The sequence below is a fragment of the Podarcis liolepis genome (genome assembly GCF_965112155.1).
Source record: "Podarcis liolepis genome assembly, chromosome: Z".
Lineage (NCBI taxonomy): Eukaryota > Metazoa > Chordata > Lepidosauria > Squamata > Lacertidae > Podarcis > Podarcis liolepis.
In genome coordinates, this window is record NC_139570.1 from 4,984,848 (window position 1) to 5,012,760 (window position 27,913).

The window sequence follows — 27,913 nt, forward strand, 5'->3', positions numbered from 1 at the left end:
AAGAAGCATGCAATTTTTGTAGCTTTGAGGGATATTTTCTTCTGTATGTTTGTTTAAATGTCTCCAGTCTATGTAGGAGGCCTGAAGGAAGGATGACAAACCCTCTCTATTCCTTCCTTCTCAAATTATACATGTTTTTTGTTCAGCTTGCTTAAGCGATGTGTTATCAGGACTTTTCTCTCTGGCCACCATCTGCATTATTTCATTGCTAACACCCCCATGTCTTGTAACTGTCCCCCTTCCTTTTCTTCCAGATTGGAAAGTGCGGAAATCAGTCCTCTTTAATCTGACTCACATGGCAGGGTTGTAGTTGTTGGTTTTTCTCTTTTCTTTTAAAGCTAGATGAGACAAGAATTGTAAAGTGTGTTGCACACCTTAGAGTTCTACAGAAGCACAATCATTCTTACTCTACATCAAATGGAAAAGAAAAGAAAATAACAATTAAAGCTGGTGATTCAAACCAGAGTGCGGTGGATGCAGACAGAGCTTGAAAATCCTTCACAGGGAGAACTCTGTGGGACTCTGCACCCAGCATAACAAGCAGGTTCTGCTGACATTCCCCATTCATTTATAGTGCTCTGCAGCCAGTTGCCGTCGCTGTTGCCATGGCAACACAATAACTCTAGCCTATATCTGAGGAGGTCCCCTCCGCCGGCATCCCAAGGTTTCCCCCAAATGCTTGCAAGGAAGTGGATGGGGCTCCTGAATGCCAATGAACAACCCTCCCATTGGCTGGGTGATGGGAGAGGGGAATAAGAGTGAAATAGTGCCAAGTGACCTGAATATTAATTTGGGGTGTTGGGGGGGAAGAAAAGAGAGAAAAGAAATCCCCCAATCTCACGACACAAATGCGTCAAGATTCGCAGCTTCCTCTCTCCTGCAGGATCATAAAACCTGGAAGAGCATCCTTTAATTCTGAGATACCTTTGTGTGCAGCTGGGTGAGCCGAAATCACAGTTGTGCCCCAGGCTTTTTAGCAGAGAGTTGGGGAGGAAGTGGGAGAGTTATTATCATTATTTAATTGTACCAAAACGTAACTGTTTATGCAGACCAGTGAGGCAGAGTGGGGGGGGGTGTTTGGGGGGCAGAACCCCCCCCCACCTCATGCACAAACCCTATGCAAAGATGCTCCATGTGTTAATACATATTTGCTTTTTGATCTTTCCCTTCCTTGTGTGGATTCTGTTTTTCCCCCTGCAGCAGCAGCAGCAGCAGCAGCAGCAGCAGCAGCAGCAGCAGCACCCCCGCTATGGAGCAATTCTGGTGACTCACCAAAGGGAGTTCCCTTCTTCTTGGTTTCTGCCTTACAAATGTAACTCTTCAGCATTGCCTTAGTTGTGCCGGTAAGCTTATTTCTGCCGGGATGGAGAAAGGGGCTGTGGAAATAATAATAATAATAATAATAATAATAATAATAATAATAATAATAATAATTTTATATGTACCCCTTAAATGTTGCAACTCCTGTCTGTGATGTGATTGATGTCTGTACTGATGTTACCTTTGGGGAGGGCATTGGAATCTGCCTTATATCACTCAGTATCTTTGTTCATCTATCCCAGTAGTGTCTTTTCCTGACTGGCAGGGATTCTCCAGGGTTTGGGAGCAAAGAAAAGTATTTCCTGTCACACAGTACCTGAATCTTTTAGGTCAGAGATGCAGAAGGCTTTTTTCCCCTTGTTTGCTTTCTTTCAAATATTTTTTGTTAAAGTTTTCAAAATACAATAAAATAGTATCTGAAAGAAATAGAATCAAGAAGGAGAGAAACACCAAAGGAAAAAGAAAAAGAAAATGAGAAGCGGAAGGGGAAAGGAACAGAGAGACAGGAAAAAAATTAAAAATTAGCACCAATAATAATAGTAATATAACGAGGCACTAAATTATATGTATATAGCCCTCTAGCATAATTATATCTTAATCTTCAATCCACATACAAATAAGTGAGTCTTCCCAGCTCCCACCTGGGGAAGCTTCCCCCTTTCTCAGCCTCACACCATGAGGATAAACCTTCTCTGGCCTTTCTCTCACATAGGTCCCTATCTTCTACCCTCATTTCCCCCAAATCTAAATATTCAAAAATCCCGCATCTATGGATGTGGTGAATCAGAAATGTCACGGCCTATATACCAAACGTGTGTGATGGTTTATACCCATTTGCTTCCAGAAGTGTCACAGCTTGTTGCCTCTTGGTACTGACTAAAGATAGCCTTGGACACATGGGAACATAGCACATGGGAAAGCTTGATGTCCAAACAAAGCCACATGGAAAAAAAGAGGACATGTGCAAGTATATAATGCTCATTACTCGATGGCTTACAGTTGAATGTGTGAACTGGCTACATTAAAGAGCGAGGGTGCATTTAAGAACCTAAGAACATAACAAGAGCCTGCTGGATCAAGCCAATGGCTCACCTAGTCCTGTGTCCTATTCTCACAGTGGCCAACCCACTGGGAAACCCACAAGCAAAACCCACAAGAGCACTCTCTGCTTCTGAAGTTTCCACCAGCTGGTATTCAGAAGTATTACTTCCTCCAACCATGGAGGTATATTCTAGTCTCAATCACAGCTAGTAGCCATTCATAGATGTATCCCCCATGAATTGTCCAATCCTATTTAAAAGCCATCCAAGTTGGTGGCCATCAGTGCCTCCTGAGCATGTGATTTCCATTTTGAGCTGCTGCCAGGTGACCTGCAAGTTATCTCTGTGTTGATTAATCAGTGGTGGATTAATCTATTGTGTGCCATGGAAGTAGAGGCAGATGGTACAGTCAGTAACAGATCTCTGGCATCTCCAGGGAGGGCTAGGAGGGACTCATTTTTGAAGCCCTGGAGAGCAAATGTCTTTCAGCGTTGACAGGACAAGCAGAGCCCAATCTGTCATCTAGATCCTAGAGCACAACCATTTAGAAACTTGAGTGCATCCAAGTATAGCTTCAGGGCAGTGGGCTACCTAGAATATAGCTGCTAGAATAAGGATGGTCAGCAACCCAGATATCAGGACCATGGACCATCTGGGAGAGTGTCTCAATTCAGGTGCCGTTTTGATCTGTCATAGTCATAATAAATAACAAGATGAAAGATGAAAAAATATTTTTAATAATTCCAGTGGCACCTTAAAGATCAACTAAATATAAGCTTTCAAGGTATGAGCTTTCGTGTGTGATGCACACTTCAATGTGTTTCAATGGTGTTTTTTTCATTCCAGACCCTGGTTATTCATCCTAGGCCAGTGTTTTTCAGACTTGGGTCTCCAACTGTTGTTGGACTACAACTAGCACCATCCCTGATCACTGGTCCTGCTAGCTAGGGATGATGGGATTTGTAGTCCAACAACAGCTGGGGACCCAAGTTTGAGAAACACTATCCTAGTCTCTCTTTTAAAGGCCCCCAATCCATTCTCAGCTGCACTGGTGAGCACAAACCATGGAGCATGGGATCCCCAGGGAGGAGGGCCCTGGTTCAGGTGGGGAGTCTGGCTCAGGGGGTTGCTGTTTCTTGGAACCTTCTTGAGGAGTTATGGGTTCCAGGAGATCCTGGTTATTGTTATCAGAACTTGGGTCTATTGCATCCATCAATGGTACTGTTCACTATTAATAGAACAATGGAAGCTTCAGCCTTTGGTACATGCAACAGTATTTTTGACACTGACTGATAGTGGCTCTCTAGGATTTCAGCCAGGAGTCTATCCTATCCCTGGCAGGAGATGCTGGGGATGAAACATGGCACTTTCGCATGCCACACAGGTACTCTACCACAGGGGCCGCTTGATCTGTGCCTGGGTTCTAGTTGGTGACCAAGATCATGAAAATCCAAGTGGTATTCCTCTTCAGGATTCTGGTGCTTCAGAGAATGTGCAGAGTGCTCTTCTAGTGTAGAGTCTCTCTCTCTCTCTCTCTCTCTCTCTCTCTCTCTCTCTCGTGTGTGTGTGTGTGTGCACGCGTGGTCAAAAGCACAACATAGAAAGCGGAGGCACAGCAGCAAACAGCAAAAAGTAATTTCCCCTCCTGACTTGGACTGTATCTGATGTTAATCCTACAAAGAGTAGGCCCACTGAAAGCAAAGGATAGGACTCATATAGGTTCATTAATCTAAGTAGGTCTACACTGAGTAGCTGGATGCAACCCTTGACCATCCTGACATCTATCCAAGAAACTATCTCTGGCCAGCCCTCGTTTCCAATTCTGGCTGGCTGTTTCCCAATTCTACATCTACTGTGTGCTCCATTTTCTTCTCAATCACAATCAAACCTAATCATGGAGAATGATCTGCTGCCATAATATGAATTTCTGGGAACCAGAGAAGATCTGACATAAAGTAGAGATGGCCTAGAATAAATGGAATTAACATCTTGCTCAAGGGTACTTATGGGAAAGCCGGTTTAAACAACAGCAACAACAAATTACACACCACAACCATATCACGGAATGTTAGTTAATAAGGGACTTTCCCCCTCATTAAACCTTCCCACATCACCACACAGGTTTGTTGAGGAAGTTTCAGAGCTCAGTGGAGGGACATCTGCTCCGCATGCAGAAGGTCCCATGTTCAATCCCTGGCACCTCCAAACAAGCTTGGGAGAGACTTGCTTCCTGAATGCCTGGAGAGCCACTGCCAGTGAAGAGTAGACAATACAGTGGTTACCTCGGTTCTCAAATGGCTTAGTTGCCGAGCAAATCAGCTCCTGAATACCCCAAACCTGGAAGTAAGTGTTCCGGTTTGCAAACATTTTTCGGAAGCCGAATGTCTGATGCGGCTTCCGCTTGAGTTCAGGAAGCTCCTGCAGCCAATCAGAAGCCGTGTCTTGGTTATCAAATGGTTTTGGAAGTTGAACGGACTCCTGGAATGGATTAAGTTCGAGAACCAAGGTAGTGCTGTACTGAGCTAGGTGGACTAAGCATAAGGCAGTTTCCCGTGTTCCTTTGCTTGTTTGTTGGTTTAGTTTACTGAGACAAAAAGTGATGCCAGTCAAATTTTATTGTGAGCATTAAATTAATGCTGAGTCCGTATCAGAAAAGGAACTGTTTGAAACCAAGACAGCCAAGTCAGAATTGTAGGTCATGAATATAAAAGAGACGAACACCCAGTTACTTTAATGTTCCCTCTCTCTTAAGCATTTATCTACTGTATATACTGATGTGCATATAACACAGTGGTGATGAACCTGTGTGACTCCAGACATTTTTGGAGCATAGCCAGTACCAAGAATGATGGGTGTTGGAGTACAACAACATCTGGAGGGCCACGGGTTCCCCAGTTTATATCATGTTAGTGTGTATTATTGTCTCAATTTTAATACTGTACTACTGTGTTGCTGTAACCCACTCTTGGACTTTGCACTGAAGGGCAGGTTTTTAAAATAAAAAAAAATCCACAAATAAATGAGCAAATGTCAAAACCTCTTTGAATTTTACTGGTAGGTCTTAAGATTTTAGGGAGACTGACCTTGGTCAACAGCCAAATTTGATGTTTTGTTTCCAGTGCTAAAGGATAACACTTAAAACAGCTCATGGGTCAGTCTCAAAAAATGCACCTTGTGATGACACAATCCTTTGCAAGATTTACTTCTCAAGTGCCAAGAAGGGCTTGCAGTAAATGAATCGGTTTCACCCTCATTTCTCTTATTTACCAGTAATTGTCCCATGCTCAGCTCCAGATGATCTCCCTCATCCAGGTTAGAAGATTCCTGCTGGATCAGGCCACAGGCCTATTTGGTCTAGTACTTGCGGTAGCCAGCCTGATGCATCTTCTGCCAAAAGCAGGACCTGAGCGCAACAGCACTCCCCCCCCCCCCGCAGTTTCAAACAACTGGCACACATGGACTTGGAAGCAGAGCATTGAAGTTGGTGGGACTCTACTGAACCACCTGTTTCTACCTAGTCAGTGCAGAATGATGCACTGGTGTGCAATGTTTGGTTAATTATTCAGTTAGGTGTCTTGATTGCAGCACTTTAAATTAAAAGGTGGTCAAAATTAAGCAGACTTCATTTTTTAGAAGGTAGCTTTCTAGAATTTCAAAAAACTGCTGTTTTGGATGTGGAGATATTACTAGCTGTGCTTCATCTTAAAAAAGGGATTAGGAACCTCAGCTGCAGGGGTCAAATGTGGCCCTCAAGGTAGCTCTATTTGGCCTTTGTGACTCCTCCTCCCTCCTTCCCTGGCTGCACTGGCTCTTTCTGAGCCACACTCCTTACTGACCTTGAGTGCTTCTGGCATGCTGGAAAGTATCATAGAACTGTGATAACGGCTCTTGACTAAGGAATCATGTGTGTGCACAGAAATCTCTGCCTTCTGCATGGCTGAAATAGAGCCTACCGTACAAAGAAAAGAGTCACATCTATTGCTCTGGCCTCACCCACCTTTGCCTCTGTCCCCCCACCCCAATACAGAAACATTTCCACACTCCTCAAAAAGGTTCCCTAAGCATGACATATTTTTTTACCCTTTGAAACAATAGTTCTCTCTTGTATGCAAAAATATGCAGATTTAATTGATCAAAACCTTACCCAGTTAATTGACTGCAGGTTTTTTTAGATTATTAACATTATCATCAGGTGACAGCCTTACGGACAACTGTTCCATTTCATATCCCATACAATGTCACTTGGTTAACATTCGGCTAAGATAAGCCATTCCCTTTCCCTCCTTTCCTTCTGCAGACCTATAAATTGTTGGAAAGGGACATGCAAGGTTACTGCTGGGTTAATGCACAGAGTTATTCTCCTCATTATTTGGCATGCGAGTGAAGATAAAAAGCTCAAGTTCAATCAACGGGAAACATTCTTCTATCTTAGAAATTTGAGCATATATCAAAGTCAAACAATATTTGAAATAACGAGCTCTTCAAAGCTGGAACAATTGAGATTTGCATATGTCTTTGCAGTGTGCATGCAAGCAATCAATGGCCTCCGTGTTTCTGGGGAAGAGCGTTGGAAAATCTGAAATCATTTTGGAGCACAGGAGTAAACAGCTGCAGCCAGAGAGGGGGATGCAAGCTTCTTCTTTTTATCGCAGACTCTTTAGCCAAATGTTACATCCCATTGTACATGAGGGGATGTACTGAAAAAGAGAGAGATGGCATTCAGTTAATGCTCAAACAACTAAGGGGAATAGGAAGCACAGCTATCCAAATTACCAATGTCCTACACATGTGCCCCCCCTCTTTCTCTCTGCAGCTTCTCCTGAAGCATTTGCTGGTGTAGGCAGTAGAGGTATCATCTGAATGCGGAGAGGGGGAGGATTCTCATAGGCACCATTTATGAATCCTACAACCTTTCTTTGGGGAGAGATTCTTCCCCTGCACCAAATTACCAAATCACCAAAGAGCAAAGGCACTGCTTTTCCTGATATATAGATCTATTGGGCCAGTTCCTCTCTCCTTCCACACCTGCTTGCATGCTAAGCAACCAACAGGGCACACACAGGAGCAAAGACTTAGAATTAAATGTGGGTAATAATAATAATAATAATAATAATAATAATAATAATAATAATGGTGAGCACTAACTTAAATAGCTATGCCAAGTACCTTGCTACAGCTGATGGCATTTCAGACTGGAGTTGCTCCAATGTTTACTCAAGGGGAAGGTAGAGAGAGTGAGAGACCAAGAGAGAAGGGGCACTTTCTGTTTGGAGCTGGCTATAGTTTCCTTCTGTGCCATTCCCTCCATACATTGTTAACTTTGTCCTCTTTCCTGTAAGACTGAAATGATAAGCCTGTGGCCTTCCTGATATTGCTGGACTAAAGTTCCCATCATCCCTGTCTACTGGTCCTGCTGTCTGGGGCTGGTGGGAGCTCAGAGTCAAGCAACACATGGTGGGGTATTGCTTCCCTTCTCTGCTATTGCTTCTGTACATCTCTCCACCTTTCTGGTTACTGCTGCTATGTTCTTTCTGAAAATATGTGAGTATGTTGTGGATGGGATGGTGTCATGGCAATGTGTAGCAAATCTGGTCTTGCTACAAGATGATATCGAGTGAGGGCAAACAAAACCAGTTGCGAGTGAAGAAGCAGTGCCTCTTGAATCAAGCACCTTGGTCATCCTAGCCAACCAGGGATTACCTGGTGATTGGAGTGATGTAACTGCACTACATATCCAATTGCTTTGGCTATAGGACATTACTGAAGGTAAACAAAGCAGAGAACGAGAAAGAGTATAATATAATTGCATAGGCAAACGTTTTTGTAGGCATTGTGGGGAAATTGTCAAAAGAATGGGCACTTTTTGACACAGGCAAATATGTTCCTGAATAGCAGAGCGATGTCTGTGCTCTCACATAGCTTGCGCATAACAAAAAGCTGGAGGGGGGGGGGGATGCCACTGAAAGGGAGATGTGAACAGCTTTAAAAACTGCACAGTTCCCCCTCCCTCTGACCATCAGTGTCCAAAATGCAATTTAAAAATCATTCAGCAAGTACACAGATGATTTCCATCTGATATAAAAGGGAAATGAAAGCCCCAATGCTCTTATCTCCATTTGCCCACGGAAGGAAAGGAAAGGAAATGAAATCTCACATTTTCACCCCAGCAGCACAGCTGCAAACTTGTAAACAAAAGTCAATAGAAGGTTTCATTTGATTACCGGCTTTGATCCATCAGTGCTGGATTCTGATTTGCTCTTAACACTGGCCAGATTGCTTTCATCTTATAAAATATACGAGGAAGCAAGATGACCCAAGCAGATTTCCTGAAATAGGATGTTCCCTCCTCTTCTCTCTCTCCCTCCCCACCCCCCACCTCTTGGCAACAATGCCGTTTATGTGAATAATACTAGGAAACATAGTATGTCATGAGCTAAAAGGCAAAGTCATCGTGGCTGAATTTCGAATTGAATTTTAAAATCCTTGGCTGACGATATATTAGATGGAAGAGATTAAACCTGCAACGGGATGTTGCAGTCTAGGCTGCTCACTGTGCAGGATTCCAGCCCCTCCACTTGACACCATTCCCTCTTCCCCTGAATTCCAGTTTCTTCCCTGCAACAAAAGAAAATTCAGGGCAGATAAAAGAAAGTAACATCTTCATGTAGTGAATAGTTACTGTGAAGCTCACTCCTATAGGAGGCCACCTCCTTTAAAAGAATATTGATAGGGTGCAGCAAAGGGGAGGAATTTTTAAAAAAACACACCATGGAAAATGGGACGGGAAGTCGATCAAACAAAAGAAAAAATATTATGTATTAGAATGCCTATGTGAAATTTGTGGAAATCTAATGATAGATAGATAGATAGATAGATAGACCGTAGATACAGTGGTACCTCGGGTTAAGAACTTAATTCATTCCAGAGGTGTGTTCTTAACCTGAAACAGTTCTTAACCTGAGGCGTGCTTTCGCTAATGGGGCCTCCTGCTGCTTCTGGTGCACAATTTCCATTCTTTTCCTGGGGCAAAGTTCTTAACCTGGAGCAACCACTTCCTGGTTAGCAAAGTCTGTAACCCAAAGTGTCTGTAACCCAAAGCGTCTGTAACCTGAGGTACCACTGTAGGTAGATGTAGAATGAGTATTGCATAAAGCATGATGGATCCGCTCTGCCTTCACAGTTGGAGGCAACAATGCGTCTGAATACCAGTTGCTAGAAACCGTAGGAGGGACTTTCCATATGAACCTACCCGGACCCCGAGATCATCTTCTGAGGCGCTTTTTCATGTACCTCCTCCTTGAGAGGTCTGGAGGTGGCAACACAAGGACAGGCTTTCTCTGCAGTGGCTCCCCGTCTGCTCTCCCGAGGGAAGTTTGCCTAGTGCCTTCGTTATACACCTTTAGGCTCCAGGCAAAAATGTTCCTTTTTAATCAGGCCTTTGGTTGACTTTGTTGACATCCAAGGCCCATTTAAAATGATGCTCTTTGGGGAGGGGGGTTATTGGGTTATTGTTTTTGTTTTTGTTTTTATTTTATATATTGCGATCTTTTCTGTGAACTGCCCTGAGACCTCTGAGTATAGGGCGGTATATAAATTTAATAATGATGATGATGATGATGATGATGTGCACTTGTGCTAGGGTCCTGCTTGCTCCTTTCCCACTGGCATGTGGGTGGCCATTGTTAGAACAAGTTGGTGGAATAGATGGCCTATTGGCCTGACCAACAGGGCTTTTTAATGTTCTTATGTTAATAATCAGTCAACATCCCATGGCCCCTGGGTCCTAACAGTCCTCACTGCACTGTTCTAGATTCCCTCTCACATAGGTTTTCAACCCCATAACGTTGGGGTTCCATCAAGCCTACTACTGAGACCAATAGGGATGCGAGTGGCGCTGTGGTCTAAACCACTGAGCCTCTTGGGCTTGCTGATCGGAAGGTCAGCGGTTCAAATCCCTATGATGGGTGAGCTCCCATTGCTCTGTCCCAGCTCCTGCCAACCTAGCAGTTCAAAAGCAAACCAGTGCAGGCAGATAAATAAGTAAGTACTGCTGCGGCAGGAAGGTTAAGTGTTTCTGTGCGCTCTGGCTTCTATCACGATGTCCCATTGCACCAGAGGTGGTTTAGTCCTGTTGGCCACATGACCTGGAAAGCTGTCTGTGGACAAACGATGGCTCCCTCACCTTGAAAGTGAGATGAGCGCCACAACCCCATAGTCGCCTTTGACTGGGCTTAACCGTCCAGGGGTTCTTTACCTTTTACTTTTACTACTGAGACCTTTTTCTTGTGCATGGCATCATTTTCACGGCAATAAGGATTCATACTGGAACAATGGAAATAGAAGGGCTGATGTCAGCAACATGGCAACAGGTTACGTTCATTGTTAATGTTTGTTACCTAGAAATGTTAGAACCATGGATGACTTTGGGTCATATATATATTTTTAAGGCATTTCATTGCTGATGCTTCTTGGTCAATTTCCCTTTGAACCTTTCCAAATCCTAGGGCTTACCAGTAAATGTCAACTTCTCCACACAATAATGTTTTGACTAGCTGAATGCTGGGGTGAGCTTCCACAGTAAAGGTGAAGAATAATCAAATTAAATGCCCTAGGGGCTTATCAGCAAAGGGCAGTATATAAGTCAGAAGCATAGATGATTGCGTATGTTTTGGTTTATCTTCGTTTCTCTCTCTCTCCCCCCCCCCCCAGTCAAATTCAGTTTACAACATGGCTGCAGCAACTTGATTTCTTAAAAAAAAAGTCCTCATGAAAATTCACCAGCATTTTAGTTTGCATTTTCTCTAAAATACCCATTTTTGCACATGTTCCTGCCTAACATGCACATTTTGCAAGCAATTTGCCCTAATTTAATGCATCTTTGTGTACATTTTGGATAGGAGAATTGCATTGCAAAATCTAAAGAAGTGCAAATTTCAAAAATAAGCTGTGTTTGCTTATTATCTTATGCTTATTATCTTAGGAAGTGCAAATTAAGCTGGTTTACATTAAGATGCAAACGAAACCAAATTCCTACCCTATGCTTATTCAATGACACTCATGGAGAAAATTATCTAGCTGATTTGTTTGATTGTTTCTAGGGCTGCAAGCTCTGACTAGAATGGTTGAAAGATTAATTGACCAAAGCTTAATCAGTGGGGATGAGAGTTAACCGATGCAGGCAAATTTTAATAACACTGGTTAAAGGTGTGCTATTTATTATTATTTTAGGCAGGCTACTGGAACACTGAATGAAAAATAAAATATTCTCCCTTTCATACCCAGAAAAGGGCCTCTATACTGATATTTGGGTAAATATATGTACATTTCCAAATTTAATCAATCAGCTAAGAGCAGATAACATTTTTAAAAGATATAAAATCTGTTTGGCAGCCCTAATTATTTCCTATAAATGCTCAGTGTAAGTGGGGGAAGGTCTCTCCTCCTTCCATTAGGGCACTGCAGACAGTTATGTTCTGAGAGTGAATGCAATGGATGGGGTGGAGTTATACACCTTCCAAGTGTCATGGTAAAACTGACTGTCAGTTTTGGGGTTCAGAAGGACAACTCTTCTAGGTCAAATTGGCTAGTTATTCCATGGGAAGATCCTGTTTGGCGTTCTTCATTATTATTATTTATTTAGTTATTGCTTGTTCTCTTCTTCCTCATTTACCGTAATCCCCAAAGCAACCCTGTGGAGGTAGGTTAGGCTGAGATGCAATCCCTGGCCCCGTGAGCTTCATGGTTGAGTGGGGATTTGAACCCTGCTCTCTGGGATACAAGTCTTACACTCTAACCACTACAGCACACTGTTTTTCCATCATCTTCATCTTCTTTCGTTGGGTGCCTCTTGGTCTTCACATCAAACTGAAGCCAGTTATCAATTGGCGAATGTAAATGAAGTTGAATTCTAATAACAAGAAATTAGCAAAGGTCCCTTGCTGATGAGAAGTCAGTCTATTTTGGGCGGAATGTGTGGGCAAATCAGTTCTGAGGTAGAAGCAGAATCAGTGATGGGGGCAGCTTGAGATATAATTACCATGGAGATAACATTTGTATCTCATTTGAAGCTGGCTGGCCCCAGACATAATATTTTGGCAGGCAGGCAGGCAGGCAGGCAGGCAGGCAGGCTGTGTGTGTGTGTGTGTGTGTGAGAGAGAGAGAGAGAGAGAGAGAGAGAGAGAGAGAGATTCAGCCCCTTCTTCACAAAATGCACACTCACTTTGTGGAATTTGCCACCACAATATGTGATAATGGAGCCGTTAGACAAAATGGCTTCAGAAGAGGTTTAGACAAATGCATGGCAGATAAGGCCATCAATCGTTGCTGGTCATAATGGCTTTGCACTTCCTACACTGTCAGAGTTAGTGTGCCCCTGAATACCAGTTGCTGGAAATCACAGGTGGGGGGTGTGCTGTTGTGTTCAGGTCCTGCTTTGAGGCCTCCCTGGCTACCACTGCAAGGACAGGATGCTGGGTTAGGTGGGTCTTGGGTCCGATCCACTAGGCTATCTCTTCTTAGGTTCTTATGTTATTTAGGATTAATCTAGGGATGGGGAACCTGTGGCCATTCAGCAGTTCTCCACCTCCCATATTCCCTGACCATTGACCACTGCTGGGAACTGGAGGCCAGTGGCATCTTGAAGACCACAGGTTGCCCACCCCGAATTAGGCAGATTCATGAGTTCTGCCAATGGCAACAAACCATAAGCCTCCATTCTCAGAAGCACTATGCTACTGAAAACCAGTTGCTGTCTGGTTTCTCCTGATTCTGCCGGCTCCCTGGCTGAGTCCTAGCACTGGTGTCCCACCAAGGTTTGTTTATTCCTCCCAGCCCCTGTAGTTACTGAGGTTTGTGGCCAGGCCCTCCTCCACCATCCAGACTATGCAATCCAAACTAGGATGCCAGGACTTCTGGTTCAGACTCTGGTTCAGTCTGATGGGAAATGGCATCATCTGCGCAGCAGAACATGGCTTCTGGTTTCAAGGACTACTCGTGGGCTTCTGAGAGATGTAGTCTGATCTAGCAGGACCAACCTTACATTTTTATTAGCCACGATAGGAAAAGAAACCTCCATGTTACAGGCACAGTATATTGCAGAATATCAGACACTGGAGACAAAGGAGGAAGGCTGTTGCTTTCAAGCCCTGTTTGTTGGCTCTTGACTGGTCACCATGATTGTTGGACATCTGATGGGTCAAGGTGAGAAATAGGGCACAGGGCTAGATGGACCCTTGATTTAATCCAGCAGAGCCTCTCCTCCTCCCAGAGGGGAGGGGTTATGAGCAGGAGCAGCTTCCCGCAGGGGCAGGAAGGCGTACTTAGCTCCCTGCTCCTGAATGCCATGGCCAAGCCTACCAGCCAACCTAAAGGGCCAGCTGGTGGGCGGGGCTAGCCGCATTTAAACAGCCGTGGCAGCGCTAAGCTCCCAGTCTGTTCCTGCTTTCTTCGGATCTCCCACCCTCCCAGGTCAGCTTCTTTTGCATATTGACCTTGCTATGGACTTCTGTTGGTTGCCTTGGTTGCCCAAGGGGCCTGGTAGGACTTCTTTATTCATTTGGCAAATTGGCACCAGCCTCTCGGTTTTTTCGCCTACCTCATAGCAACTCGTCACAACTTTCTGGTATTGGTGGTTAGGCACTGGAATAGGTGTGCTGTGTTGGAGGATTGGGTATGGGCCATCATCTACCCCTCTCTTTTGGGTATTCTGTTAAAGGAATCCGACGGTCGTGGATCCTGTCCAATGCCCTGCTGGTGGCTAGGGCCATGGCACGACCCCCGGTGACGTCATGGGGGAGCTTCCAGTTGTATTTGCATCAACAAGCTCCCCCCACTGGTTGTTCACCCTGAAATGACTCCCTGCTGAGCGGGGTGGAGTCATGTATTGCTGTTTCATCCAATGCCTAAGCCGATGCTACTCACATGCTGTAACCAATAAAAGTTGTGGCCTAATTTTGCCTATTAACCTAAAATAACGTGTCTTTGTGTCTTATTATACTCCTATGCAGGTGGTGGGTCCTCGACTCACAACATTCTTCTGTGCAACTTGCTCCTGCAGGAGTCAGCAACAGGCACCTACCTGTATGGCTTTAAAAGAGGACTGGACCATTTGTGGAGGAAAAGGCTACCAGGGCTGCTAGCCACGGGGGCTATGCTCTGCCTCCACAGTTGGAAGCATGAATGGTTCTGCATACCAGTTACTGGAAGCCACAGGAGGGGCGAGGACTCTTGTGCTCCGGTCCTGCTTGTGGGTTTCCCACAGGCATCTAGTTGGCTGCTGTGTCGATGCTGGACTAGATAGGCCATTGCCTGACCCAGCAGGCTCTGCTTATGTTCTTATTCTCCTAATGCATAGGAGTCTTTAGGAAAACAAATACTAAATAGTATTCCCAGTGCCCAAGCCTGAAATATACGTAGTTTTTTACCATCTTCAGTCTGGAAAATAATTATTTTTAAAATTATCCATGCACAACCAACACACACATCCCTGCTGTGAGCCAAAATCATGCAAACAGGTCACCATGCACTTAATTTTTATAGATTGCAATGCTTTAAGATTTTGTAGACCATGACAATCGCACAGGCTGGGCTGTGCTTGCACTAAACACCAGCTGATGTATCTTGGTGGGAGGTGGAATGTGCCTGCAGGTTGCGTGAGGGTGGGCTGCGAGGCTGCGATGCGTGGCCTCACCCCGTGAATGTGAACAGGTGGTGGTTTGGTGTTTAATAATGTAGACTTGGGGAATGTTCGGGACCTGCGCAATATAAAAAGAACAATCAGAATATGCTATTATGGGTGCTGGAATCTCATTTAAAACCTAATTAGGTCTAGTACAAAGCTAGAGTAGGCTTGTCTTGGGATAAAGAGATTGATGTGTCTGCATGAAATGTGTGGTGCCTATTCATTCCTCTTCTCATGAAAGAAGAAGAATAAAAAATAAGGTTAAGGAAGCAGCATTTCTTTTTGTTAACTCTTCGTTTGTGTATTGCCACTGTTTTGTGTGCTTCTGTGCCTCTCGATGAAAAGGATAATTGTATTTGTCTAGTTTTTTCTTCCTCCTAAGCAAGAGGCACCCAAAATGCTGCCATCCAGAAATTTTGGATTCTAGCCCCCATAAGGTCAGAGATCATGAGGGTCAGCAGTGGTGATGATGAAGGATCGCAGTGGAAGAGCATCTGCCTTGCATGCAGAAGACCCCAGGTTCCATCCCTAGCATCTCCAGGTAAGGCTGGGGTGTTCCCTGCCTGGGGAGCAACTGTCAGCCAGTGCCAACAACACAGATTTACCAATGGTCAGACTTGGTACAAGGCAGTATCCGATGTAGTCGCAGGTTCCCCACCCCTGTTCTACAGGGAGGACAAGGCTATAGCAATGGAACATAGGAAACTGCTTTAGATGGACTCCATCAGGCTCATAGCTGTCAACCTTCCCTTTTTTGGCGGGAAATTCCCTTATTTCAGCGCCGTTTCCCACTGCTTCCCACGGCTACCCCGGATTGTTAGCTATCCCGTAGACTGTCCCTGGGACAGGTGAGGCTGCTGATCCCTTATTTTCAAATCCGAAAGTTGACAGCTATGATCAGGCTACCCCTATGGGGGTGACCTTAGGCATAACTCTTTGCTATGTTCATTTGCCTACTATAGGACTAGAACAGTGTTTCCCAAATTGGGTCTCCAGCTCTTTTTGGACTACAGTTCCCATAATACCTGACCACTGGTCCTGCCAACTAGAGACGATGGGAGTTGTAGTCCAACAACAGCTGCAGACCCAAGTTTGGGAAACACTGGAATAGGTAGACCAATAATCCCGGTAAGTATTTTATTTTCCTTTTGATTGTGCATACTGGGTGGTAGCCAACTAGGTTTTACTTAGAGTAGACCTACTGAAGTGAATGGACTGAACTTAGTCATGCTCATCAATTTCAATGGGTATGCTCTTGATTAAAACCTAGTTGAACACCACCTACTGTTTCTCCCATTTTCCTCTTTTTAGCCTTTGCACTAAATAAACCTTTTGATTGGGTTTTTGGGCCTTCACAGGTTTAGGAACACCAGAACATGATAAGTTGCTTTAGACCAAGTCAGACATTGGGTCCCCCTAGCCCAGTATTGTCTGCACTGACTGGCAGCTCTCCAGTGCTTCAGGCAGAGGCTCTCCCAGCCCTACCTGCAGAAGCTGGGGATTGATCCTGGGACCTTCTGCATGCAAGGCAGATGTCCAATCATCTATTTATGGGAGTCACTGGCCCTCTCCATCAATTGCCCAGGAGCCCCGGGGTGCCTGGAAACCAACCTGCATCCTTCCCAGATGAGTTGTGCATCTTCCAGGTCATGCCCTCAAAGCCTCTGGGTGCTGAATGAGGCCCAGAGACCTCTTTTCACGTTGTTCCTTCCTATTGCATGCTGTAATGATAGAAGTTAGCCCCTCTCTCCCACCACTAGGTGGTGCTGTGCTCAGAACTAGCCAGCCCTCTTGTGTGCTCAATTTCAACAGAGAGGCAGACAGGCAATCAATCTTTGAGTCTAATGGCATCTTGAGCAGTATTTCTTTATGGATTGAAACAGTTAAGATACCCAATTAATTAACAATGATAACAATGAATAAACAAAGTCACCAAAGAACCCAACCCGAAATCACTGTTGGTTACATGACAAGGACGTCAGTTATTTGCCACTAATTGGATCACAGTCTCTTGTCAGAGCAGGCTCCTTTCAGGTCTGTTGCTATGCACCCACTTTCCCTCATCTCAGCTGCACACTCTTCCCTTCCCCTCCCTCCTCTCCCTTAGGTCTCTCTTTGCCAGCCGACTTTTATTCCCCTTGATGTTTCCCTCCATGCTAAACTTCTCACTCACCCCACATTCTGCAACGCCACTGAAGTGAGCGTTACAGCTGTACAGGCAAGCACAGTTTTCTCTTTTCTTTCTGTCCTCTTCATCACTCAGCTCCCAATACGTGCATGGTGCAGAATGCCCCGGTTCAATCCCTGGCATCTCCAGGTAAAGCTAGCAGATATCACTGCCTGAAACCCTGGGGAGCTGCTGCCGGTCAGTGTAGACAATATTGAGCTGGATGGACTAAGGGTCTGACTCAGCATAAAGCAGCATCCTATGTTTAGTGGGCTCATGCAATGAAGAGCTGGTGTGGTACAGTGGTTAACGTTTGCGAGACCAGGGTTCAAATCCTCACCCAGCTATGAACTTCACCTTGGACCAGTCGCTGCCTCTTGGCCTAACCTACCCCACAGGGTTGTCGTGGGGATTAAATGAGAATGCGGGGAACCATGCATGTCTCCTTAAGCTCCTCGGAGATGCACCTCTTTGTCCTTTGACACCTGAGGTATATATGTTCAGGGACATGCCTTGTGATTGTGATTTCTTTTAAGCTGTTTTTGATGTTGTACTTTAAATGCTTGTGACTTGCTCTGGGATATTAGGGCCACTAAATGGGTTTAAAGGAAGCTACTGTTTCTAGGCTGCCCCTTCTAACAGGAGGACAGACTGAAACTTTGTTTTGTGCCTCAAAGCTGCTACCTTTTAAATTATAGCCCTTCTCGGGGGATGTGGAGGAGAATCTACTTGCCAGTTCAGCTAGTCTTGACTATAGGACTATTTTGCTCTCTTTATTTCATTGCGTAATCTGGTTTACCAAGTTAACCCCTCCCCCTTTCCTAAAGTATCAGGGTCAGGAGAGGGTTAAGGATCCCAGGATGCCACATTGGAAGAAGAACACTGGCAAATGAGAGGGCTTCAATGCAAGGGGCATGCAAGGTCATAAGGAGATCCAAAAAGGTGCAACCAGGAAGTGAGGCATATTGAAATAAGATGCAGTTATATTTCAAGCCTCATCTGGAGGACTGTGCCCAGTTCTGGACACCACATTTTAAGAATGGCCTTTGCAAACTGTTGCATGTCCTGAGTAGGGCAGCTAGGATGGTGAAGGTTCTGTCTGGAAAACCAAGTCCTACGAAGAAAAGTGGAATGAGCTGGGTGTAGGTTTAGCCTGAAGAAGAAAAAATTAAGGGGAGACATGACAGCTGTCTTCAAATATCTGTTGGGCTGTCATACAGAAGATGGAGGAGGCTTGTCACTGGTTGCTCCAGAGGGCAGAACTAGAATTAATGAGAGGAAATTGCAAGGAAGCAGTTTCTGGGTAATCATTAGGAGAAACTACCTAACAATAAGCTCTCTTTGGCAGGGGGAGATTCTCCCTTGCGAGGTGATGGGATTATCTTTGCTGGAGGTACTTAGGCAGAGGCTGAACTGGCAATCTTCCAGGGATGTTGCAGTTGGGAAGGAACACGGGAAACTTCATGACTTGGTGCATTTATCTCTGTATTGTCTTTACTGGCTGGGAGTGGCTCTCTGGGATTTCAGGCAGGAGGTCTCTCCCTGCCCTAACTGGAGATGCTGTTGATTGAAACTAGGACCTTCTGCATGCAAAGCAGATGCTCTACCTATGGCTATGGCCCTTCTCTAATAGATGGCAGGAAGCACCTTACCGTAACCAGCATTTCACTGTTTTATAGGCGGGGAAATGACATGGTATTTCTTGAGCTATCATCTGGCTAGTTTTGAGGTTCAACTAAGTTGCTAACCTGAGATATCTCATCACTTCCAGGACCACAAAAGGCTTTGCACTTGCTCTCTTTCCTTTAAATAAGCATCACAAGCCACACCTTTATACCAAATCAGACAGGATTCTCTCCCAGCCTTACCCGGGGATACTGGGACCCATGACATGCAAAAGAGATGGTGTATGGCTGAGCTATGGCTGTTTCCCCCGGTTGCATCCTGCACTGCAGATCCTGCATTGAGCAGAGGGTTTCACTGTGTGACGTCTGAGGCTTCCAACTTTAAATTTCTATTATTCAGGAGACATTAAGCTGGCTGGAAGCTGATATACATCCTGGCTTAGGGCTTACATATGTTCCTGTTTAATGGAATAACAACAGAGCTCCCCCACAACCACTAAGGCCGCCAAAACTAATCTGTAGCATTTTTTTTTAAAAAAACCTATGCTAAAATATAATTACTTAAGGTGTTTTAGGAGCAAACATTGCTTTTTCTTCTTCTTTTCACCCCCAGGCTTTGCCTACCCATCTGGGTTTGCTTGGATGGACAGAATCAAGGCTGTGGTTGATTTGTTTCTCCCTTAGAACTGCCCAACTTCAATTTGATGCACGCTTGACTTCCCCCACATGCTGGAGGAGCCAAGATGTGTCAAGAACAAGGAATTGCTTTTGTATGAAAAGGAGTTTCTCTTGTGCAGGTCTTGAAATGCATTTTGTATGGATAAATCTGGGTGTCTCCATTTGAACCGGGATGACCCATAATGAACAACACATCCCATCTATAAGCCTCACTGAGAACAAGAAAGGGAGGAGCTTTCCTCCACAACATCTTCTGGGGGTCACATGCCAGCGGAAGGCAGGTCCAAAGGCATTCATGTGGGAGAGCAGCAAGTCTTGTTGTTCTGTACCTGCTTTCACCAGGGTGGATTGCAGCAGTCTAAAATTCAATATTAAAAACATTTAAAACAAATTTGTCACAGGAATTGGGAGGGCCCAGAAAACACACACCTCAGATTTCAAAGGCCACGGTAAAGAGGCATGTCTTCAACATTTGTCATAAGTTATATAGCGAGGGTACCTGATGCACCTCTGTGGAGAGGGAATTCCACAACTCAGGAGGAGGGTGCCCTCTCCTGGGCCACTGCACTTCTGAGGCCCCCACCTCTGCTGACCTTAACACCCCCATCAACCCCAGTCTTCCCTTGGCCAGTGCCTCACCTGCCTGCCTTTGTGCAGCCAGCCCAGGCAGGTGGCACTTCCTGCCACCTACCTCCTCCTCACGCTTGGTCTATTGACTCCATGGGTCTACCTTGAGAATGACTAATGGTGGAAACACCAATTTTCAAAACCATTTATTTATGACCAAGATGGGGAACCTCTAGTCTGAGGGCTGAGGGTGGCCTTCCAGGAGTCTCCCAAGGCTAAGTACTGACCAAGGAGGAGATCATCTGGCAGTGGGAGCCTGTGGCATGATGAGTGGGTTTGTGCCTTGAAGGTCTCCATGGCTGAAGGCTGGCTGATGTCTGGCGATGGACCTGGTGGAAGCTGGGAAATGTTGGGAAATGGAAGCCAGTAGCATTCACATTTAGATAATGGTGGACACTGCAATTCCTGAAACAGACTGTTGTTTGGGATGTAAGCGGGTTCAAACTCACCTTTGGAAGCCTGTTGACAGAAATTTTGTGGGTATTTGTGGACTGAAGCTGGGAGCATATATGTGTGTGAATGGAGAGCGGCTGATGAGTGAATGTGTCTCCATGTGTGAATGGGAGGTTTTGAATGCTGTTGAGGCGAACAGTGTGTGCCTGGGTGCATTGTGTTAGCATAGGTAGCCCACCAGATGTGACATTCCTGGGAATTATGTGACAGGAGCCGGCTCCAGGTACAGGGTGGAAGGATGAACCAGCCCAGTGGCTATTCAAAGGTGGAAGCCAGTGGAAGTTGGCAGGCTGAAGTCAGGAATGAAACTGCCAGGCAGATGCAAGTGAAAGTCCCTGATGATACTGTTGGGTGGTAGCCCTCCCTGTTCCTGCATTTGCAATGGGAGATCTAGCAACCCAGTTCTCTGGAGCAACCCTCCCTGGTGCACATGAAGGGTGGACTACAAATGTTTCTAAGGAGCAACCCCAGCCTGAGGAGGCAGCTTAGGGGAACAGCTGGAGATCCAGGAGGGAAATCTAGGTCTATTCCCTCCTATCCACTTGAGTTGCCAACACTTTGTTTTCTCGGGGCTCCTGTGCCTGCCTCACCTCGATAGCTGACAGAAAAAAATAAAAATAAAACCACAATTGATTTTGTCACTCAGAACCCAGCATCACCAATAAACTTGTAAGGACCCCCAGAGGTTAAAAAGACTACTTAGGTGAGCTGTGCCTGCTGGCAATTATTCCCTCAGGAATAATTGCTGTCAGCTTTTAGAAGGAAGAGACAAGGTGCTATGTAGAGGCTCAGCATGTGAGCTACAATGAGCCACAGAGACTTGAGTTTTATTCTCACCTCTTTTCTGAAACTCAAGAAAGGGTTGTGGGGAGAGGGATAGGTTCTTTCTTCAACTCCCCTCCCTTCCACCCACATATTTACAACATCATCCTCCCTGACACTTCTCTAACCTTTCTGAAATCCTTTCAGCTGGCATGGTTTAATATTAAGCGTCTGGCCTTCTTCAAGAAATATAGGACCCTGACTTGTACCCATCAATAATGGTGCCCATGGTGATCCCAAAGTCCTACTGAGTTGCCAGCCCAGCTCCCCATCCTCCCCAACCCCCAACACTGACATGGGATCTGAAGTCTAAATCTGAGGAAGCTGTTCCAGGCTGTGTACACCCCATACATTTATAGCACATTTATAGCACAAGCCATGAGGGACCACAGAGCAACTATGTGATGACAGATTGGTGAGGGGGCAGCAGCCACGGGGAGAGTCATGGCAGAGACAGAAAACAGAGGAGCCATGAGGTGAGAGGTGGAGTCTAAAGTTGGCTCAGCCATGAGGAGATGAGACTTGTTTCTGGGTGACAGGAGAAGAGGCTGCATTTGTGTTTAGGTGAGGAGAATCCCGGGAGAGAGCACCATGGTCCCACTTTTAAAGAGTCATGGTTTCAACTCAAAGAATGCTAGTTATACCTGGATTTTAAGACTTCACACTGGGGACTGTAGTTTGTTAAGGGTGCTGAGGGTTGTTGAGAGGACCCCTATACATATCAAAGAGCTTTAACTTCCAGAGTTCCTTACAAAGAAGGATTGCCAGTTAAGTAACTCTGAGAATTGGAGGATTGATTGCCAGGAGTTTCATAGGATGCTTCACAGAATGAGAACATAAAGGGTATGTGCGAATGGCATCTACCAGCTGACTTGCTCCTTATGACCAAGATGCAAAAAAAGAGGAGGCAGTTTCAATGCAGAATCCAAATCCCCCTACTTGAGATTAAGGTAGAGCTTCCAGTGGCTCGAAAATTTAGTCCAGCCTGAGTATTATAAGCCTTAGAATGAAACCCTTCTCCTAAATTCTTAGTAGGGCAAACTGTGCTTGCTTGGTGGTGAAAGAAGGAGGCTCTGCTAACCCATTTACATTTTTCTTTTTTAAAAAAAACATGGAGCACAGGCCAAAATGGGATAGGTGGAAAACATAAGCCCCCCCCCCCCGCAACAGTACCTGCATGGGACACGCCATGGAAACACTTCTGTCAATTTCAGTGGCCTTTGATTGAAGCGGCAAAAGGCCATTTTAATTCGCAGCAGGTTAACGTTTTGATACCCGAAAGCTCTTCCTGAATGAAAATAGTAACAGCCAGAAAAGATTATGCTGCTTATATTTATGATAACCCCAAGCAACCATTCACAACCCTTGTCCCATGGAACTGGCAATGCCTTGATGCTTCTTATCTACAGCCCTCTAGATAAGAGAGACGTTCACCAGTTAGCATTCTTTCCTGTCATTGGGAGGTGGGACTTCTCTGCAGAGGTTATGTCTGTTCATTCTAGAGCCTAAGGAAATGTTTCGCCCATTATTTTATTCTTGCACAGCAGGGGTGGAGAACCTGTGGCCCTCCAGCTGTTCTTGGATTCCAACTCCCCTCAGCCCCAGTCAGCATGGTCCAATGGTCATGGATAATGGGAGTTGAAGTCCAGTAACAGCTGGAGGGCCACAAGATCCACATCTCTGGCTTAGCAGTATTTGAGCTCACAGTTAGTTGCTTTGTGGGGAGACTTTTTGGTTCAAAAGGTGGGACGCAATATTTTAATTACCATTTTAAATGACATTAGATCTTTTGAAACTTTGCAATGTCGTGATGTACCATATTCAACATTCTGTTCCTCGTCTGATTTGGAAGAAAGTCGATACATTTTAAATGTCAACATGGAAATGAATTCTGATCAAAGGAGGGCAAGCTAAATAGGAACACACGAAGCTTCCACATACTATGTCAGATCGCTGGTGCACTCATCCCAGCCTTTTCTACTCTTCGCTGGCTGTACCTTTTCAGAGCCTCAGACAGAACGCTCTCTTCCAGTTCTGCTACTTGAGTTCCTTTTAAATTGAAGGACCTTTTGCAATGCAAAGCATGCACTTGAGTTGGCAACTCCAGCTGTGCCCCTTCCCCGAGGTTAACAATGATTCAATCTTTCCATATACTACAGAAAGAGGAGAAATTAATTTGGTTCCAGTTTTCAAGTTAACTTGCCCCGTTTTCACGTCCTGAACTGAAATGTCACATAAAATTCAGCTATCCTTTGGAATTCACTCTTCTGAATTTTCTGATACATATCTTTCTTTTTTTAAGCATACCAAGAAGAAAGCATTGGAGGGTTAGTGTGTACTGAAACACACAGGTTTAGTGGAAACAATGGGCAAAATGGCACTAGAGGAATTTGCTTCATGGGGAATGTCTGCATTAGGCAACAGTGCATACAAAAATGTGCCTATTAGGAGGAATGCATGTGAAAATGAATACACATTTTCTGTTCAGTTCATAAGTTTAGTGTTCTATCCAAAGACCATACAAAACTGTAGCAATATTATTAATAAAATAATACAGAACATACATAGCTTGATTTTAGATTAAACCTCCGAATCACCAAAACAACTTATAGTGATTTTATCCAACTCCTTTTTCCTGATTTTATTTTATGCAGCCAGTGTACAGAAGGCCACTCTCTGTATTACAAAGCTATTAATGCCTCTCAAAAAAACCCAAACAATTTATGCTGAGGTGTAACTGCTTGCATGTGTAAATAGAACTCTTGGGTCTCTACACAAGGGGCAGCCTAACAGATAATGAGTAACGTTTTGTACCTGAGGTTGTCCACAGATACAAAGCTTGTCTGTGTACAGCCATCCAAGACTGCAGTGAGCATCACTTGGAAATGCAGCCCGAGGAAACTGGTGAAAGTTTGGTCAGATAACTAGCAGTAAAATACTCTGTTCTCAAGAGTGCATACCAAGCGGGGGAAAGCTGTGTTTCTATTTAGTTGTAGGTCCCTTCTGAGTTCTATCCAGAAGAGGCAATCCCTTAGCTGGCATTTATTCAAGGCCCAAGCAGAGCTCAGTTCTGGAAATTAGTAATAAACAACCAACTCTGGTATCACTCAATTCCATATAGCACAGTGCAGGAAAACACTCAATGGGCATAGTAGCAATTCTTTTAATATACTTTAACTGAGTGCAGTCTGCTATTGCCTTAATTGTTGGCTACTCAGATTAAGTATGAAGAAGAGCTGCTGATATTCTTGATGATAGAGAGTATAGCTTCCCCAAAAAGTTATTCTGCATTGTTTCCAAAACTTTAATGGAGTTCAATACAGAGCTCCAGATTTCAACATTGTAGAGTATTTGACTTAGCACTTTGCTACCAAATATATTTAGGGCAAAGTAATTCCGAAATGGATGAATGGAATTTAAGACTGGAATAATGAGAAACTGGGCAAAACTGAAATAGACAAGATTGTGCTTCCCTGCCCATCCTTACTGTCCCTCTAGTGACTGGTTCTCTTCTCCTGTTCTTTTCTCCTGAACCTAAAGATAAGAAGAAGCAAAATAATCCCATTTAATTTCCCCCTTTTTACCCCTGAAAGTGCTTTGCTAGATTTCAGCCACCAGCATTTAGGTGGGTGGGGTTTTGGGGTGTGTGTGCCAACTCTCCATATTTCTGCATTGCAGAGGTTTGGACTACATGGTCCTCATAATTTCTTCCATGATTTTATACTATTGCTAGGAACACAGCTGAATGAGTTAACCCATTGCTCAACCTTTGGGTACATGCATTGCATGCAATGGATAAGAGAATTAGACAGCAGATGATGGGAAAGATCCCCATCTTAGATGCCAGAAAGTCACTTTTAGCCAGAACTGACAATACTGAGCTCAATGGACAAATAATCTAAGCCAAGCATAAAGAAGTTTTCTATTTTTCTGCATAACAGATTGCCAAGATCTGAGCAAGGCGCCTCTTCTTTGAGCAAGATGGTCCATGAAACACTTCCTTTTAGGGCAACTGGTCCATGAAACTTGCATAACTGATGCTATCGTGGAGACCCCACACCAGCAATATCTGAAGATGCTGGACCAGATAGAGGTTTATGTTGTGGATACAATTTGCAGCACCAAATCCATTTCCCATTCTTTGTCTCCACCGCCCTCCCTTGCAGTGAGTAGCTGAACATTAAATTGGCAGCAAAATCCATTGCAGACCCCTCCAGAGACTCATTAAAGACCCAGATAACTCTGACATTGAGCACAATGGCTTCTGCCTGATCGGCTATGCCAATTTCTCAGATGTACAGAAGGCAAGATGGGGAACATATTTCTTATTAGGGCACACATGTAATGAGGCAATTGCTAAAATGCTCTGGACAAGACTACCTATTAGATGTTTCTTGCAGTATGACTACTTTTGAACCAAGTGGGTTTCAGCTCAAGGCGGAATGAATTGACATTTCAGTTTGACACTGTTACTATTGGTGGCAGTTAAGTAAATGATCCTGTTAGGATCCCATGCTTTAAAAAAACCATATCCTATGACAAAAATCTAATAAATAATCATACTGACAGGATGTATGTCAATGTACTTTTTGTGTTTCTGTGACTTTACTTTGCATACATGCAGTTTAGCAGCTGAGCCAGAGGAGAGGTTGGAATATACAGTAACACCCACTAAGGGTGGTTGCTCCGCCCGTCAAGTTTCTAGCCCTCTTGATTGCAGAGGAAAGCTTTGAAAAGACTGAACTGTGCCCCTGTAGCTCAGTGGTAGAACATTTGCTTTGCATGCAGAAAGTCTAATCTCCAGCGGCATCTCCAGATATGGCTGAAAGAGGCCCCTACACAAACCCCAAAGTTGTTGAGCTTTCACAAAAATGCAGAGAGAGAGAGAGAGAGAGAGAGGTTTCTCGATTGATTTGCCTAAGATCTGCCTTTCGGAAATTTCCCCCGGACGTCTGGTAACATCTAGGAAAATCCAGACGTATGCCAGCCCTAACATAGACCAATGGTCTGACTCTGTATACGGCAGCTTCGTATGTGCTCCCCTCCCCCCCTTTATTCCCATAGGTTCCCAGTTGTAGAAACTGAGCCAGGCCACCCCAGACTGTTTCTGTCTCACTGGCCAGTTATATCCCTGCATCCGTCTCTAATCAAACAGACCAATATTTAATTTCTACAGAGGGCAAACAAATGCAGTTTTCTTTCCTCCTCCTTCCTCCTCTCAAAATGGCATCTGAGTCCCCTGATAGCCATCTGCTTCTCTTCCCATCTGCGATGGATGTAGTGTTATAATTGGACATACGCTTTTGACACCTACTAAGAAGAGCTGCCAGCTTCTGTAGCCAATTTTAAGCCAAGGCTTCTTTGCTGTCCTCCCAAACAGGCTTCTTATTAAGGGACTGTCAGAAGGTGGGGTGAGTGAAGGGTTAACAAGGATTCTTGTCTGGACTAAAAAGAGAAAAAGCAATTATCGCCTCCCCCCCATTGCCACTCCAACATCTATTGTGTTAGGCATAGGTGGCTCCTCTTGCTGATGAAACTATGCAATGGAAAGTTTTCCTGCTCAAACCCCATTGAAATGAGCACTTCTGCATTGACCCATAATGAATTGCTTCAGCAGCAACAAAGCCAGGAGTTACCATGATTTGCAGGCAGGGATGGGGGAAGATATTCAACTCAGTTCACATTTATTTCACCTTTTAGTTTTATTTTGGCAATTTGCATACCGTTTAATCACAGTAATCTCTAAGCAGTGCACAGGAGACCAGCTGCAGAGGGCAAAAGATGAGTGAAAACTGTGAAATTAGAGTTGATTTTAAAAACCTGCTGGGATAAATAATAATAAAAATAGGCCTTCAGGAAGTGTGAGAAGTTCAACAAGGAGAGGACCTGTCTGATCCCAACTGGAGGCAAGTTCAACAAAATTGGACCATAATACTGAACACAAGACTCTTTTGGATCTAAGCTGGGCATCCAAGCTAAGGGGGACCATTAACAGTGACTCCGCTGAAAACCTAGGAAATTGAACAGGGATATAAAAAGCATCAGGTGGTCCTTGTAAATTAATACAGGAACCTTGAACCTAACCTGGTAGTATATGAGGAACTAGTGCAAGCTTTGTAGAGTTCTGTACTGGCAATAGTCTGTCCCCTTTAACAGTTTAGCTGCAGAGTTTTGCAATGAATTAATGAATCTTTATTTGCATCGGCCATCGGCCATAGCAATAAAACAACAATACAATATACAAAGAATGGAAATTAAAAAGTCATTTATATAAAATACATTTTAGGGTTTTGAATCAATAGTCAAATACAGTGGTACCTCGGGTTACAGATGCTTCAGGTTACAGACACTTCAGGGTACAGACTCCGCTAACCCAGAAATAGTACCTCGGGTTAAGAACTTTGCTTCAGGATGAGAATAGAAATTGTGCGGCGGCAGCGGGAGGCCCCATTAGCTAAAGTGTTACCTCAGGTTAAGAACAGTTTCAGGTTAGGAACGGACC

At 44.5% G+C, this 27,913-nt stretch overlaps 1 long non-coding RNA gene across 1 annotated transcript; it reads left to right on the forward strand.

The window, feature by feature from the left end:
* The first annotated feature begins 748 nt into the window (after positions 1 to 748).
* Positions 749 to 26,868, forward strand: LOC310698906. The gene is made up of 3 exons (XR_014521808.1): positions 749 to 940; positions 1,222 to 1,343; positions 25,353 to 26,868. It is a non-coding gene; the product is annotated as an uncharacterized lncRNA (long non-coding RNA).
* Positions 26,869 to 27,913: the final 1,045 nt, after the last annotated feature.